General features: G+C 54.1%; 1 long non-coding RNA gene across 1 annotated transcript; it reads right to left on the bottom strand.

The window, feature by feature from the left end:
* Positions 1-3,384: 3,384 nt before the first annotated feature.
* On the bottom strand, positions 3,385-8,142 carry LOC103887208. The gene is made up of 2 exons (XR_651202.4): positions 7,327-8,142; positions 3,385-3,703 (listed from the first exon to the last, which is right to left on the bottom strand). It is a non-coding gene; the product is annotated as an uncharacterized LOC103887208 (long non-coding RNA).
* Positions 8,143-12,527: the final 4,385 nt, after the last annotated feature.

Below are 12,527 nucleotides of genomic sequence, written 5' to 3' on the forward strand. Positions count from 1 at the left end.
TATTATTGTAAAGGGCCCTTCCACCTGGACGTTTAAAAACAACTCTTGGGTGAAAGGAGAAGTCCAAACTGAAATTACAGGATGTCTTTTGAAAGTGTGATTGTAATAAAAACTTGCAGTTGCTGCCTGCTTTGCTGACGGTGGCTCATCCCCTGTGGCCAATCTGGGCTCACCCTGGCGGGTGTGCACGGGTCTGACACCCCTGGCCCTGGACCGCCCACCAACCTGGGCTGGCCCTAGTGGGTGCTCGGGCCTGACACCACCAGCTCTACACCACCCACCAGCCCCTGCACTGCTGCTTCCTGCCCTGTGGTTACCTCTGACCCCCCAGCTCCGTTAGCCTTCATCCATAAAGTCACACGGTGCCCCTCAGAGAGGCTGTCGCTGACCACACCAGAGGGGTAGCCTCAATCCTTACCGTGAAGGCTATTTTTTCTGTCCTTTTTTTTTTTTTTTAAAGTTTCACTCTTGTTGCCTAGGCTGGAGTGTAGTGGTGCAATCTCAACTCACTGCAACCTCTGCCTCCCAGGTTCAAACAATACTTGTGCCTCAGCCTCCCAAGTAGCTGGGATTACAGGCGCCCGCCACCACGCCCAGCTAATTTTTTTTATTATTATTTTTAGGAGAGACGTGGATTCACCATGTTTGCCAGGCTGATCTTGAACTCCTGACCTCAGGTGATCCACCTGCCTCAGCCTCCCAAAGTGCTGGGATTACAGGTGTGAGCCACCGCTCCCGGCCTATTCTTTCTTTTATAGCATGTGTTAATTTTTTAAATTGTGGTAAAATACACATAACATAGAATTTACCATTTGAACCATTTGTTAAGTGTACAGTTCAGTGGCCTTAAGCATCTTCACACTGTTACACGACCATCACCACCATCATCTCCGGCTCTCTTCATCTTCCCACACTGAAACCGTCCCCATCAAACACTCATCCCCACACCTCCCTCCCCCAGCCCCAGCAGACACCGTTCTACTCTCTGTCTCTATGGATTTGACTACTTGGCTGGGGTGCAGTGGCTCATGCTTGTAATCCCAGCACTTCGGGAGGCCAAGGCAGGAGGATCGCACGAGTCCAGGAGTCCCAGACCAGCCTGGGCAATATGGCCAGACCCCATCCCCACAAAAACTACAAAAAGTATCCGGGTGTGGTAGTAACTGCCTGTAGTCCCAGCTACTCAGGTGGCTGAGGTGGGAGGATCACCAGAGCCCAGGAGGTTGAGGCTGGAGTGAGCCGTGATTGCACCACTGCTCTCCAGCCTGGGCAACTGAGCAAGACCTTGTCTCAAAAAAAAAAAAAAAGATCTGACTACTCTAGAGACTCCTCAAGGTGCATCCCTGCTGTAGCAGGTGTCAGAATGTCCTTCCTTGTTAAGGCTAAACAGTGTCCCATTGAATGTACATTCCACATTTCGTGTATTCATCTGTCAGTGGGCACTGGGTCGCTTCCTTCCAGCTCTTGGCTGTTATGAATAATGCTGCTAGGACCATGGAGGTACAAAAAGCATGTATTACTTTATTTATTTATTTATTTATTTTGAGACGGAGTCTCGCTCTGTCGCCCAGGCTGGAGTGCAGTGGCCGGATCTCAGCTCACTGCAAGCTCCACCTCCCGGGTTTACGCCATTCTCCTGCCTCAGCCTCCCAGTAGCTGGGACTACAGGCGCCCGCCACCTCGCCCGGCTAGTTTTTTGTATTTTTTTAGTAGAGACGGGGTTTCACCATGTTAGCCAGGAAGGTCTCGATCTCCTGACCTCGTGATCCGCCCATCTCGGCCTCCCAAAGTGCTGGGGTTACAGGCTTGAGCCACCGCGCCCGGCCATTACTTTATTTTTTTAAGACAGGGTCTCACTCTGCTTTCCAGACCAGAGCGCGATCTCGACTCACTGCGGCCTCGACCTCCCCAGCTCCCGCGATCCTCCCGCCTCAGCCTCCCCGCTGTGACCCTGGCTGGTGCCACCTGCAGCAGAAATGAGCCTGCCTGGCTGAACCCGGCTCGATCAACCCGCAGAATGTGAGAAATGATACGACAGTCATTTTAAAGTTACCAAGCTTTAGAGTGGTTCGTTACCGAGCAATACATATCTGAAACAGCGATCAATAAAGATCTGTTGAATAAACATAACCCTCCTGCCATCGCCAATTCGGAACCGTCCTTTGGTTCCACTGAACTGAAGCCTATACGGCCAAGAGGAAGCCTCGCCCACAGCCCCGGGGAAGTCGGGTTCACAAAAACATTTTTTAATTTTTTCTTTTTTGAGACAGAGTCTCGCTCTATTGCTCAGGCTGGGTGTGGTGGTATAATCATAGCTCATGGCAGCCCCAACCTCCAGGGCTCAAGCAATCCTTCCACCTCAGCCTCCCATGTGCTGTGACCACAGGTGCACACCACCATGCCCGGCTTATTTATTTATTTATTTGTCATAGAAACGGGCCTCACCATGTTGTCCAGGCTAGTCTCAAACTTCTGGGCTTAAGAGATCCTCCTGCCTTGGCCTCCCAAGTAGCTGGGACCACAGGAGCCCATCACCACACCCAGATAATTTACTTATTTATTTTTTTGTAGAGACAGGGATCTCACTATGTTGCCCAGGCTGATCTCAAACTCTGGGGCTCACGTGATCCACCTGCCTCAGCCTCTTGGAGTGCTGGGATTGTAGGCATGAGCCACCACACCCGGCCCTAAAACCTTGATCCATAGCAGTGTTTTACCTAAGCCAAAAACATTGCAAAACCCCTAAAACTGAACCTGGTTCTGCTCACTTCTTTCTCGTGCCACAAAAACCAGGGTTGATCATCAACAGCCTCTGAGTATTTCAAAAGCTTCTTACGGGGAGGTGGTATCTCAAGACACTGGCCTTGGAGTGAGTAACCTTCCCCATCCCTGGGATGGAACAAGTTCACAGCAGACAGAGACGCAGTGCCATCACCATCACTGCCCACGTGCCAGGGGAAGTGCAGCTGGCAGGGCAGGGCCCTCGGGTCCTGAGAGCTACTTTCTGACTTTCCTGTTCTCCTGAGCCTCTGGTTGCCCATTTCTTCTCTTTGTTGTTGCAGCGTTGAGAGAGAAGAGCAGAGCCTCTCCCATGGTGACCGCAAGCCAGGCTCCAGATGGGCACTGAGTGTTTTCCAGCTTCCTTGTAGGATAAACTTGTGATTTCACAGCACACGTTTTAGTCAGAGCTGCAGCTTTGATTTGGCTAATAGGGTTAAAACAGTGGAAAGCATACACAACACAATTGTAAGTGATTTGGTTTTATTTTATTTATGTGATACCAGCCTGTGCCCGTCAGCGGCCCTTGATTTGAAAGCCTGTAATTCACATTACGGACTTCCTCTGTAGGCCACGAAAATTCAACTTCAAAATCAATTATCTAGATTTTTTTTAAACTGGCTGTTTATTGCTTAACTCTCACCAATAAGTAACATTGATGAGCTCGCTCACTCGGCACCTCACGGGGAGGCAAAGAGGCCAGGATGGGGCAAGGGTTCCCGGCCTGCTCTAAGCACACGCCATTCAAGTAACACTTTCCCCAACTCGGCAGGGAAGGTGCACCCGTTCCCCGCTCCACACGCATTGTAGGGAAACTGCTTTGTCCGCAGAGCAGAAGCATAGCAACAGTCAGCAATGCCGCCTTCCAGTTCCTACACAGCAGGTCCACAGTCTCCAGCCTCCGCAACACCTTCCCCGTTAGTGACTGTCGACATAAAAACATACAGCAAAACATCTAAGTGAAAAACGGTTTTATCTGAGAGTAATATACAAGTAGGGTTGCCATTCGGGACATACATACAGGTTGGGGGGTGCCCTCCGGTGTGGACGGAGAACGAAGGAGAAGTTTCGGGTTTTATGAAGGAAAGAGAAGGCTATGCAAGTCGTTTTAAAAGGAAGCACTGGCACCGGCAGTGACTTACAAGAGCGGACTAGTGAGCGTCTGGAGTTACTGAGTGCGACTTGTGACCCTGGAATGCGTTACCTTGACAGGTGCACCCGAGGCCGTGAGACCAGGGGGAAGTGGCTGGCTGTTCTGCCACTGGCTGTTCTGCCACTGGCTGTCCTGTGTGACTCCTGGAGTGAGCTGCGGTGTGGGAACTTTTCTTAAGATAGTTCCTGTCATCGGCCAAATCGTGGGTGAGAGAGCTCCCCCTTCATGGTCTTCCCGGCTTTGCCAGGGTTTGACACAAGCGACTCCTTTTTTTTTTTTTTTTTTTTTTTGAGACGGAGTCTCACTCTGTTGCCCAGGCTGGAGTGCAGTGGCCTGGCCTTGGCTCACTGCAAGCTCCGCCTCCCGGGTTCATGCCATTCTCCTGCCTCAGCCTCCCGAGTAGCTGGGACTACAGGTGCCCGCCATCACGCCCGGCTAATTTTTGTATTTTTAGTAGAGACGGGGATTTCTCCATGTTGGCCGTACTGGTCTGGAACTCCCGACCTCAGGCAATCCACCCACCTCAGGCTCCCAAAGTGCTGGGATTCCAGGCGTGAGGCACCGCGCCCTGCTCCACTTTGAATCTGACAACGTTCACGTGACCAAAGAAATGAACTCGAGCCCCGCCTTCTGCAGCCACAGAAACCTCCAGTGCTCCAGAGGCTTCCCACAGACCCTTCGGACCCTTCGCTTCTCCCAGTGGCCGCCTGTCCACGTGGGCTCCAAATGCCTGCCCCAGTCCTCACTGCCCTCTGCCGCTGACCCGCCCTCTGGTCCCCACACAGCACACAGCCCTCCCTTGACCCACTGGGCAGAGCACGTGGTGTGGCCAATTCTCAGGGTCAGGGTCAGGCTCAGGCTTAGGGCTGCCTGATTCTCAGTGCGAAGGTGAGTAAAGCTCTGCAGGAGACTGAGCAGGGAGGGGCCAGGGTGAAGGGAAGGCAGGTGTGAGGGGGACACAGCACTGGGGTTAGCAGGGTCCCCAAAGCTCACATCTACCCAGAGCCTCAGGAGGAGACCACTAAGGTAAGAATTGACGTAAGACCGTGCCAGATGGTCCAGGGGCCCCTAAATGCAATGACGTGTCATTATGAGAGACAGAAGAGGAGAAGAGGAAGGCATGTGGAGACAGAGGCAGAGACTGCAGCTTCATGGCCACAGGAACGCCCGGACCCCTGAGGCTGGAAGAGGTGGCGGGAGCCTCCCCTGGAGCCTTCACAGGAAGCATGACCCTCCCACCCCTCACACTTCGATTTCACACTGCTGGCCTCCAGGGCTGTGGGAGAATACGTTTCTGTTGTTTAATGCCACTGGCAGATGGTGACGTGCCACAGCTTACATGGGGGACCCACAAAATGGGCAGCACCTGCCGCTGGATCTCAGTCCCTGTCCCTCCCTCCCCGGGAGGCCAGCTCACCTCGCATGGGGGACCTGAGACCCAATTCCTCCTCCCTGCCAAGGAGGTTCTCACACGGGACACCTGAGACCCTGTTCCTCCCTCCCCAGAGGTCCTCACATGAGGGAACCTGAGACCCTGTCCCTCCCTCCCCAGAGGTCCTCACAGGAGGGAACCTGAGACCCTGTCCCTCCTCCCCGGGAGATCAGCTCGCCCTCACACAGGGGGACCTGAGACCCTGCCCCTCCCTCCCTGGAAGGCCCTCACACCTCACACTGCTGCCAAGGGCCCCTTCTCCCATCTCCAGCTCTGCAGGTCCAGGCGCCTCAAATCCCTGCTCCCCTCCTCCCTGGGGAAATGTTCTTTCTTCTCACATTCCAAATCTCCCCCTTGCAGAAATACATTCATCCTGCCAACACTGACGGGCCCTGGTGGGAGGTCAGCCACGCCACTTAGGAAGTGGGGGCTTGTCTCCCCAGAGACGGCATTTTCGGCACTGAACACAGCACTGGTCCCCCAGGACGATGACTCGTGTGTGAGGGGAGGACAGGCCTCAGGGAAGGAGCTCTCCACGAAGGGGCCTCCTGAGGACCGTCCTGCAGCGGTGCCCAGAGCCAGAGGAGGGGCCTGTCAGCTTCTGTTCCCAGGCCCCAGTTTTCCACAATGCCGAGGGGCCTGACACGAACACAGCACTGGGGCTCGGCTTTGCTTTGTCTTCATGCGAGGGCATTTCTCACAGCTCGGGTCATGATCTTTGGTCTGGGACACCCTCATCACTGGGTTTCTTCCTTCTTAGAAGAACGTGTAACAACCGTCCATGAACTCTCACCAACGTAAACCCTAGGCTTTTACTAGAACGTGCTGCTGCCCGTGGGGTGTCAGACCCCAAGCCTCTAGCCTCCCCTCCTAGGGTCCAAACACCAGACTCCGGAATCTTGAGTTGATCGTTCTCGGTCTCCTCTGATAGGTAAGTAGGCAGGTAGGTAGGTAGGTAGGTAGGTAGGTAGGCAGGCGGGTGGTGGGCAGGCGGGTGGGTGGGCAGGCAGGCAGACGGATGGATGAATGGATGGATGGACAGACAGACAGACAGATAGATAAATAGATAGATAGATAGATGATAGCTGGATAGAGATTGAAGGAAATAATGCATACAGTGGTTCATTTCCAAGACAATATGCCTTAAATCAGCTTAGGTCAGCAGACTACAGAAGAAACAGGATACACTAGGCCCCTGCTTGGACAGCCAGCACTTACTTGTTGCCCTCACCCCCACTTAGTTGCCCTCACCCAAACCAAATAAGTTTGGTCTAAGATGAAAGTTTACTAGCCTGCAAAATAGCTCGGTTTTTCTGTTCTTATCAGCCTGCCCAGCTACTTAGGTCATAAGTCAAATACTTGAAAAGCCCCCGAGCTGACTAGGATTGCAGTGCATTGTGGGCTGCAACAAAATGCAACAAGATAACCCTAAAGAAAACACCTACAGCCCCTGTCCAACAACCAACAGGTAACGTCCAGGAAGACTGTGACCCCCACAGTACTCAGTCTATGAGGAACTGGGGGAGGGACCTGTGCACTAGGGGATAAATTGCTTGTTGAAATCATGCTAGGTGTGCCTGTGCATCAGACACTCGACCTTGCAAGATCGTCATTAAAAGTCTCACTTTCACTGTTCTCCAAGTTTCTAAGTCCATTCTTTGGGTTGGGATGGGTAAGTTTGTGTCTCACAAGATGATAGATAGAAAGATAGATAGATAATAGACGGACAGATGATAGATAGATAGATAACAGATAGATAGATAGATAGACAGACAGACAGAGACATACATACATAGATGACAGAGAGATAGAAGAGAAAAATAAGAGGGATAAAGAGACAGAAAAATGGAGATGTGGACAGATGATGGAGAGGTAGCTAAGTAGATGACTAAAGAGTTTCATTAAGCCTGTAAAGCTGTAGTTTTCCTGTCGCATTTCTATAAAGCATGGTAAAGTGACTTACTTCAGAGCATTGGCTCGATGTGATCTTCTGGGACCCCCTTGTCTACTTTGCTTAGCGCTGCCAGCACGCGGCCACACTGCTCCGTGCTGTGGCTCGCTCACCGCTGTGTGCAATGTTCCTTTGCATGACCACAGCACTTCCTTAACCCATTCTCTGCTGAAGACCATTTTGGCTGTTTCAAGACTTTTGGACTTGTGAACAGTGCAACTGTTCACAGTAACATTCACACCCACGTCTCCTGATATTCACATGCAAGACGGTTTTCTGGGTGATGTGCCAGAAGGCAATTGCTCGGGTATGAGGGACATAAACATTCACCTCCACAGAATCCGCCCCGCTGTCTCCCCACACGGCTGTGCCAATTTATCTCCAACTTGCAGAGTCCACGAGATCCCAGCAGAGAACAGTCTCTACCGCACGTGGCATCACCAGATGCTAAACGTTTGCTCATCTGCATCTGTCGCTCCCTGGGAGCTACTGACACAGAGCGCTTCTCCCGTGCGCAGGTCCGTGCTCTCGGCCCCGATATTGCCTGTCTTCTTTGTGACTCTGGGTGTCATTAATCTATTCTGGTACCAACCCTTCATCAGGTATGTTTGTTGCACGTCTCTTTTTCCAGTTTGTAACTCAACCTTTTGTTTTAAGATATGTTTTAACAAACAAAAAATTTTAATTTTCTTGTCAAATTTATCAATTTTTTTGTTATGAGGTTTTCTATTTGTGTCTTAAGAAATTCTCCAAATCACACAGAAATTCATTTTTATTTTCTTGTAAAAGTTTTTCAGGGACCTGGTGAGGTGGCTCACTCTATAATCCCAGCACTTTGGGAGGCCAAGGTGGGAGGATCCCTTGAGGCCAAGAGTTTGAGACCAGCCTGGGCAACCTATTCAGACCCTGTCTCTACAGAAAGATTTTTTTTTTCAATTAGCTGGACAAGGTGGCTCACATTTGTAATCTCAGCACCTTGGAAGGCTGAGAGGCGGGAGGATCACTTGAGCCCAGGAGTTCAAGACCAGCCTGGGCAACACAGGGATTCTCGATCTACCAAAAAAAATGTTTTTTTTAATTGGCTGGACACGGTGGTGTGTACCTATGGTCCCAGCTACTCAGGAGGCTGAGGCAGGAAGATTGCTAGAGCCTGGGAGATCAAGGCTGCAGTGAGTCATAGTTGTGCCACTGCACTCCAGCCTGGGCAACAGAGCAAGACTCTAGCTCAAAACCAAAAAACAAAAAAAGATTTTCAAGTTTTGCTCCTGACGTTCATGCCCTTGATTGATCCTGGATTTATTTCGTGGATGGTGTGCAGTGGGTACCCAGTGGGACTTCCCATGCAGACAGTTCCCATCTCAGCTCTGTGTATTGAAGAGGCCCTCGCAACCCTGATCTGGCCCGGCCCTCCTGCGTTGGTGAGCAGGCCTATTTCTGGGTGCGTGGTTCTGCCTCGCCAGGCAACTGTGGATCCCGCTAAGGACGCTGCACTCTCTTAACTGCCACAGCTTCAGCAGGACGTGTGGTGTCTGCTGGCCCAGGTCTGCCTCCTCCATGAGCTTTTGCCTGGCTGTGATTCTCAGCCCCCTCCCCTTTCCAGCTGCGGAACCTGGAGCAAGTCAGCCCACTGCCCCAGCCCATTTCTCCCTGGGAAACAGGGACCACGTGGCGGCCTCCACCCAGGGTAGAGCTGCAGCTGGAGAGGAAACGCATGCATGGTGATGTCCCCACAAATGCCTCTGGTGTGTTCGGTCCCTAAATACTCCTTCTCTCACAAGAGTGTTTGGCCATCTGGGGTAAACACCAAGCTCCCTGAAGGCCCAGTGTCTGAAGGCGGCAGGTCTCCATTGCCAGAAACACACTGAGGCACAGAGGCTGGCAGCTGACAGCCTGCAGGGAAGCTGTTTCCAACATCCTCAAACTCTGGGATGCCTCGCAACGAGGCCCCTCCCCCCAGGAGTGAGGGAAGGAACCTGCAGGCAGAGCAGGGGCCAGAGTGTAAGCCCGGCCCCCACACACACAGCTCGGAGGGCCACCCGGGGAAAGGTGCCTGCCCAGGGCCCCAGGGAGAGGCAGGCGATGGCAGCCGCTTCAGCCTGAGCCCTGGACCACAGTTCTGGAGACATGGCCGGGGTCGAGGGGCTGAGGACGCACCCTGGCCCCGTGAAACCTGCACGACCCCCCACCTCCATCAGACCGAGATGGAGGCCCAGCTAGAGCAGCGAGCGGCCCCTCCGGAGAGCTCCGGAAGACACAGAGGACTTGAAGCCGTGGTAACCATGGCGACTACTGTGAGAGCACCGGGGACATTTAACAAAGGACGACTTGGTTTTCTGATTTTAGCTCTGCTTCCCAGTCGTACCCTCCGATGAACGGCCCACCCCTTCTAAGACCTCCCCCAGATCAAGGTCACTAGTCCTGTGGTGCTGGGGGGCCCGGTGCAGAGGTTCCAGTGCCCCCAGTGGCCACATGTGCTCAGCCCCTCAGGTAGCAGACGAGGCCCAGCACCCAGGAGGGATTGGAGTAGGGACCCCAGGTCGACTTGGGGAGGTGGGTGTTTGGAGAGAAGGGGGATGGATGTGTTTGGAGAGAAGGGGGATAGATAGGACCTGCTGACACAGGGAGGGGGGTCCAGCCAAGGAGAGGGGGTTCTTCTGCCATCACCATCCACCGCTCATGGACCACCCACTGGGCACGTGCCCCTGCTATCCAGTCCCGCTCATCAAACACATGAATTCATGATTTATGGCGGATTCAATAATCATTCTTTATCTCTCACCATTTCTTTTAACTTTATTCATTCATTCAACAAAATTACCGATCGTCTGCTGAGGTACTGGCTGGACAGACCTGAATTCCAGGGATCCCTGCTCCAGAGAACGACCTGCCAACACCCATCTCACCTGGGAGTGTGGGGACAGGGGAGGGAAGGCCAGAGTCAGCCGCCTGGGGAGGAAGGGTGCGAGCCTGGCCCCAGCACCCACAGCCAAGCCATGTGCCTCCGAGCCATGGGCTAGAGAAGTCTGGGGCCTGGCCTCACCACTGCCTCAAAACCCTCCCTCACCCACCCGGAGAGTTCCCAGCGGGACACTCAGCCGTTTTCCCAGAGCATCTCATTCTCCATTGCTGAGCCAGTGACGCATGGCTGCCCCCAGCCAGCCCCCATTGCCGAGAGAAGGAGCCCCCATGACATTAGGGGAACCTGGGGACAGGTGGGGAGGCCAGAGAGGCTCTGCTATAGCCTGAGGATTCTGAAGCTTCAACCAGGAGGGCCGCTGTCAGGGGAGGGGCCATGGGGAGGCCCCCAGCCCCAGACTCTCCCAGTCCTTGAGGGCCTGACTCTCAGCCACTCCCACCTTCCAGTTCTCCAGGACACCCCTGCGGTGCCCATCTCAGCCCAGTCAGCCTCGGGGGACCCTGTCCCATCCATACCTCACCTATGCCCTCGCTGGGTGGCCCAGGCCCACCTTCCCCAGGCCAGATCCTGGGCCTCCTGGGCGCCTCCATCCACCCCATGCCTGTCAGGCCTCACCTCCCGCCTCCCACCGGGGCCTCCCAGATGGGCACCCACCTCCATCACGGACTGCAGACTACAGCTGGCCAGCCTTTCTAAGATCCCAGACCTGAGCCCATAGCTGGGGCTCAAAGGCATTAAGGCCGGCCTGGTCCTCCTGGATTCAAGCTTCTTGGGCCACCAGGCTTTGTTCATCACTGTCCTCTCTGTCCCCTAATAATGTTCACTGCTAGAAATGACCACCTGACGCGCCCTCCCCATGCTCAGGACCCGGGGCACAGGCCTCGCCCGTAAGAGCTTACATGGGAGGGGAATGAGCCCCGCAGCTCAGGCACCAAGACTGCAGGGAGCAGCAGGAGCCCCCATCCCAGCTCTGCAGCCCCTCTCTCCCGCTCAGGGCCTCTTGGTTCTGACCTACTCCCCTCTGTGTGTCTTAGCTGTGCGGAGGGGCACAGACAGATGCATTTCAAACTCACGTCAGCAAGCATGGACAGGTGCAGAAACCAACAACAGACAGAATGAGCCACCGAGTGGAGGGAATCAATGAACAATTTAGCCCCCTCCCCTCCAATTCACCCACACCCGCCAGTGGGGGCTAAAGCCTTACAGTGGAAAGGGGCTCGGGGCCGGAGCATCAGGGTGGACCGCAGAGCCCAGGAGGAGCAGGGGCCACCAGCCACCCGTGTGTGCGGGCCTTCCCTGGCCAGCGAGGGGACAGAAGACCAGGCCTGGGTCTCCCGGGCACCCAGGATGGAACAGCACAGGGAGGGCCCCAGAAACGCTTCAGGGCTGAGGGACAAACGCCAGGGAGGGGCGATCCCTGGAAACACCCTCGTGTGTGCCCTTCCAGGGATGGGAGACGTCCCCGGCAGCTGTGAGCTTAGGTCTGGGTCAGCATGTTCTGTGTCCCTGCGGGAAACACAGGGAGCAGGGTTGGGGGGCCTGGGACCCCCTGGGGGCGAGGCGTGGTCCACAGGCCCGTAGGCTGCAGGGGCCACAGGTTCCTGCCCCCAGTGGAGGGAGGACTCACTGGAGGCTGGGTGTGGGAACACAGCACCCCTATCCTGCTGAGTCCTGAATCCCCCAGCCCACAGCGCCAACACAGCTCCGGGGCACACGGGCCTCGAAGTGCAGGGCTGAGCCCCAGGCCTGGGCACCACGCAGCTTCCAACCGGGCTCCTCCATCGGGCGCCGGGTAATCGCCAGCCCCGCCCCGCCCAAGAAGAAAGCAGGAGAGGTTCCCTTTAAGCATTGGAGGAGGGAAGATTTTTCTATGACTCAAATCCTGAAGCTATAAAAAATAATGGTAATAGGGTCTCCATAAAAATTCAAGGAAAAGAAGGTTCCATGTGGCCAAAAAAATAAAATTAAAAAACCCACAAAACACCATAAGCAAAATAAAGGGGGAAATGTGTGCCACTCACATTATAAATGAAGGGCTTATTTCCCAGCTATGCAGAAAGCTCCCGGAGAAGAGTAAGGAGACCAACCATCCCACAGCAAAGGGACCAAGGTTATGAGCAGAGAGGCCAGAGAAATGGAAACCATCCCCAGCCCCCAACAAAAGACAAAGAAATCAAAATGCCCAGAAAGAAAAGACGGGAGTGCCACAAACCAATAAGGGCACGTGCCAGGAGCCAAGGTTGACGGCGCCTCCAGGTCCCCACACCTGTGGTCCAACCTCCAAAATTCACAACAC

This window comes from Papio anubis, chromosome 8 (genome assembly GCF_008728515.1).
Source record: "Papio anubis isolate 15944 chromosome 8, Panubis1.0, whole genome shotgun sequence".
Classification (NCBI taxonomy): Eukaryota; Metazoa; Chordata; class Mammalia; order Primates; family Cercopithecidae; genus Papio; species Papio anubis.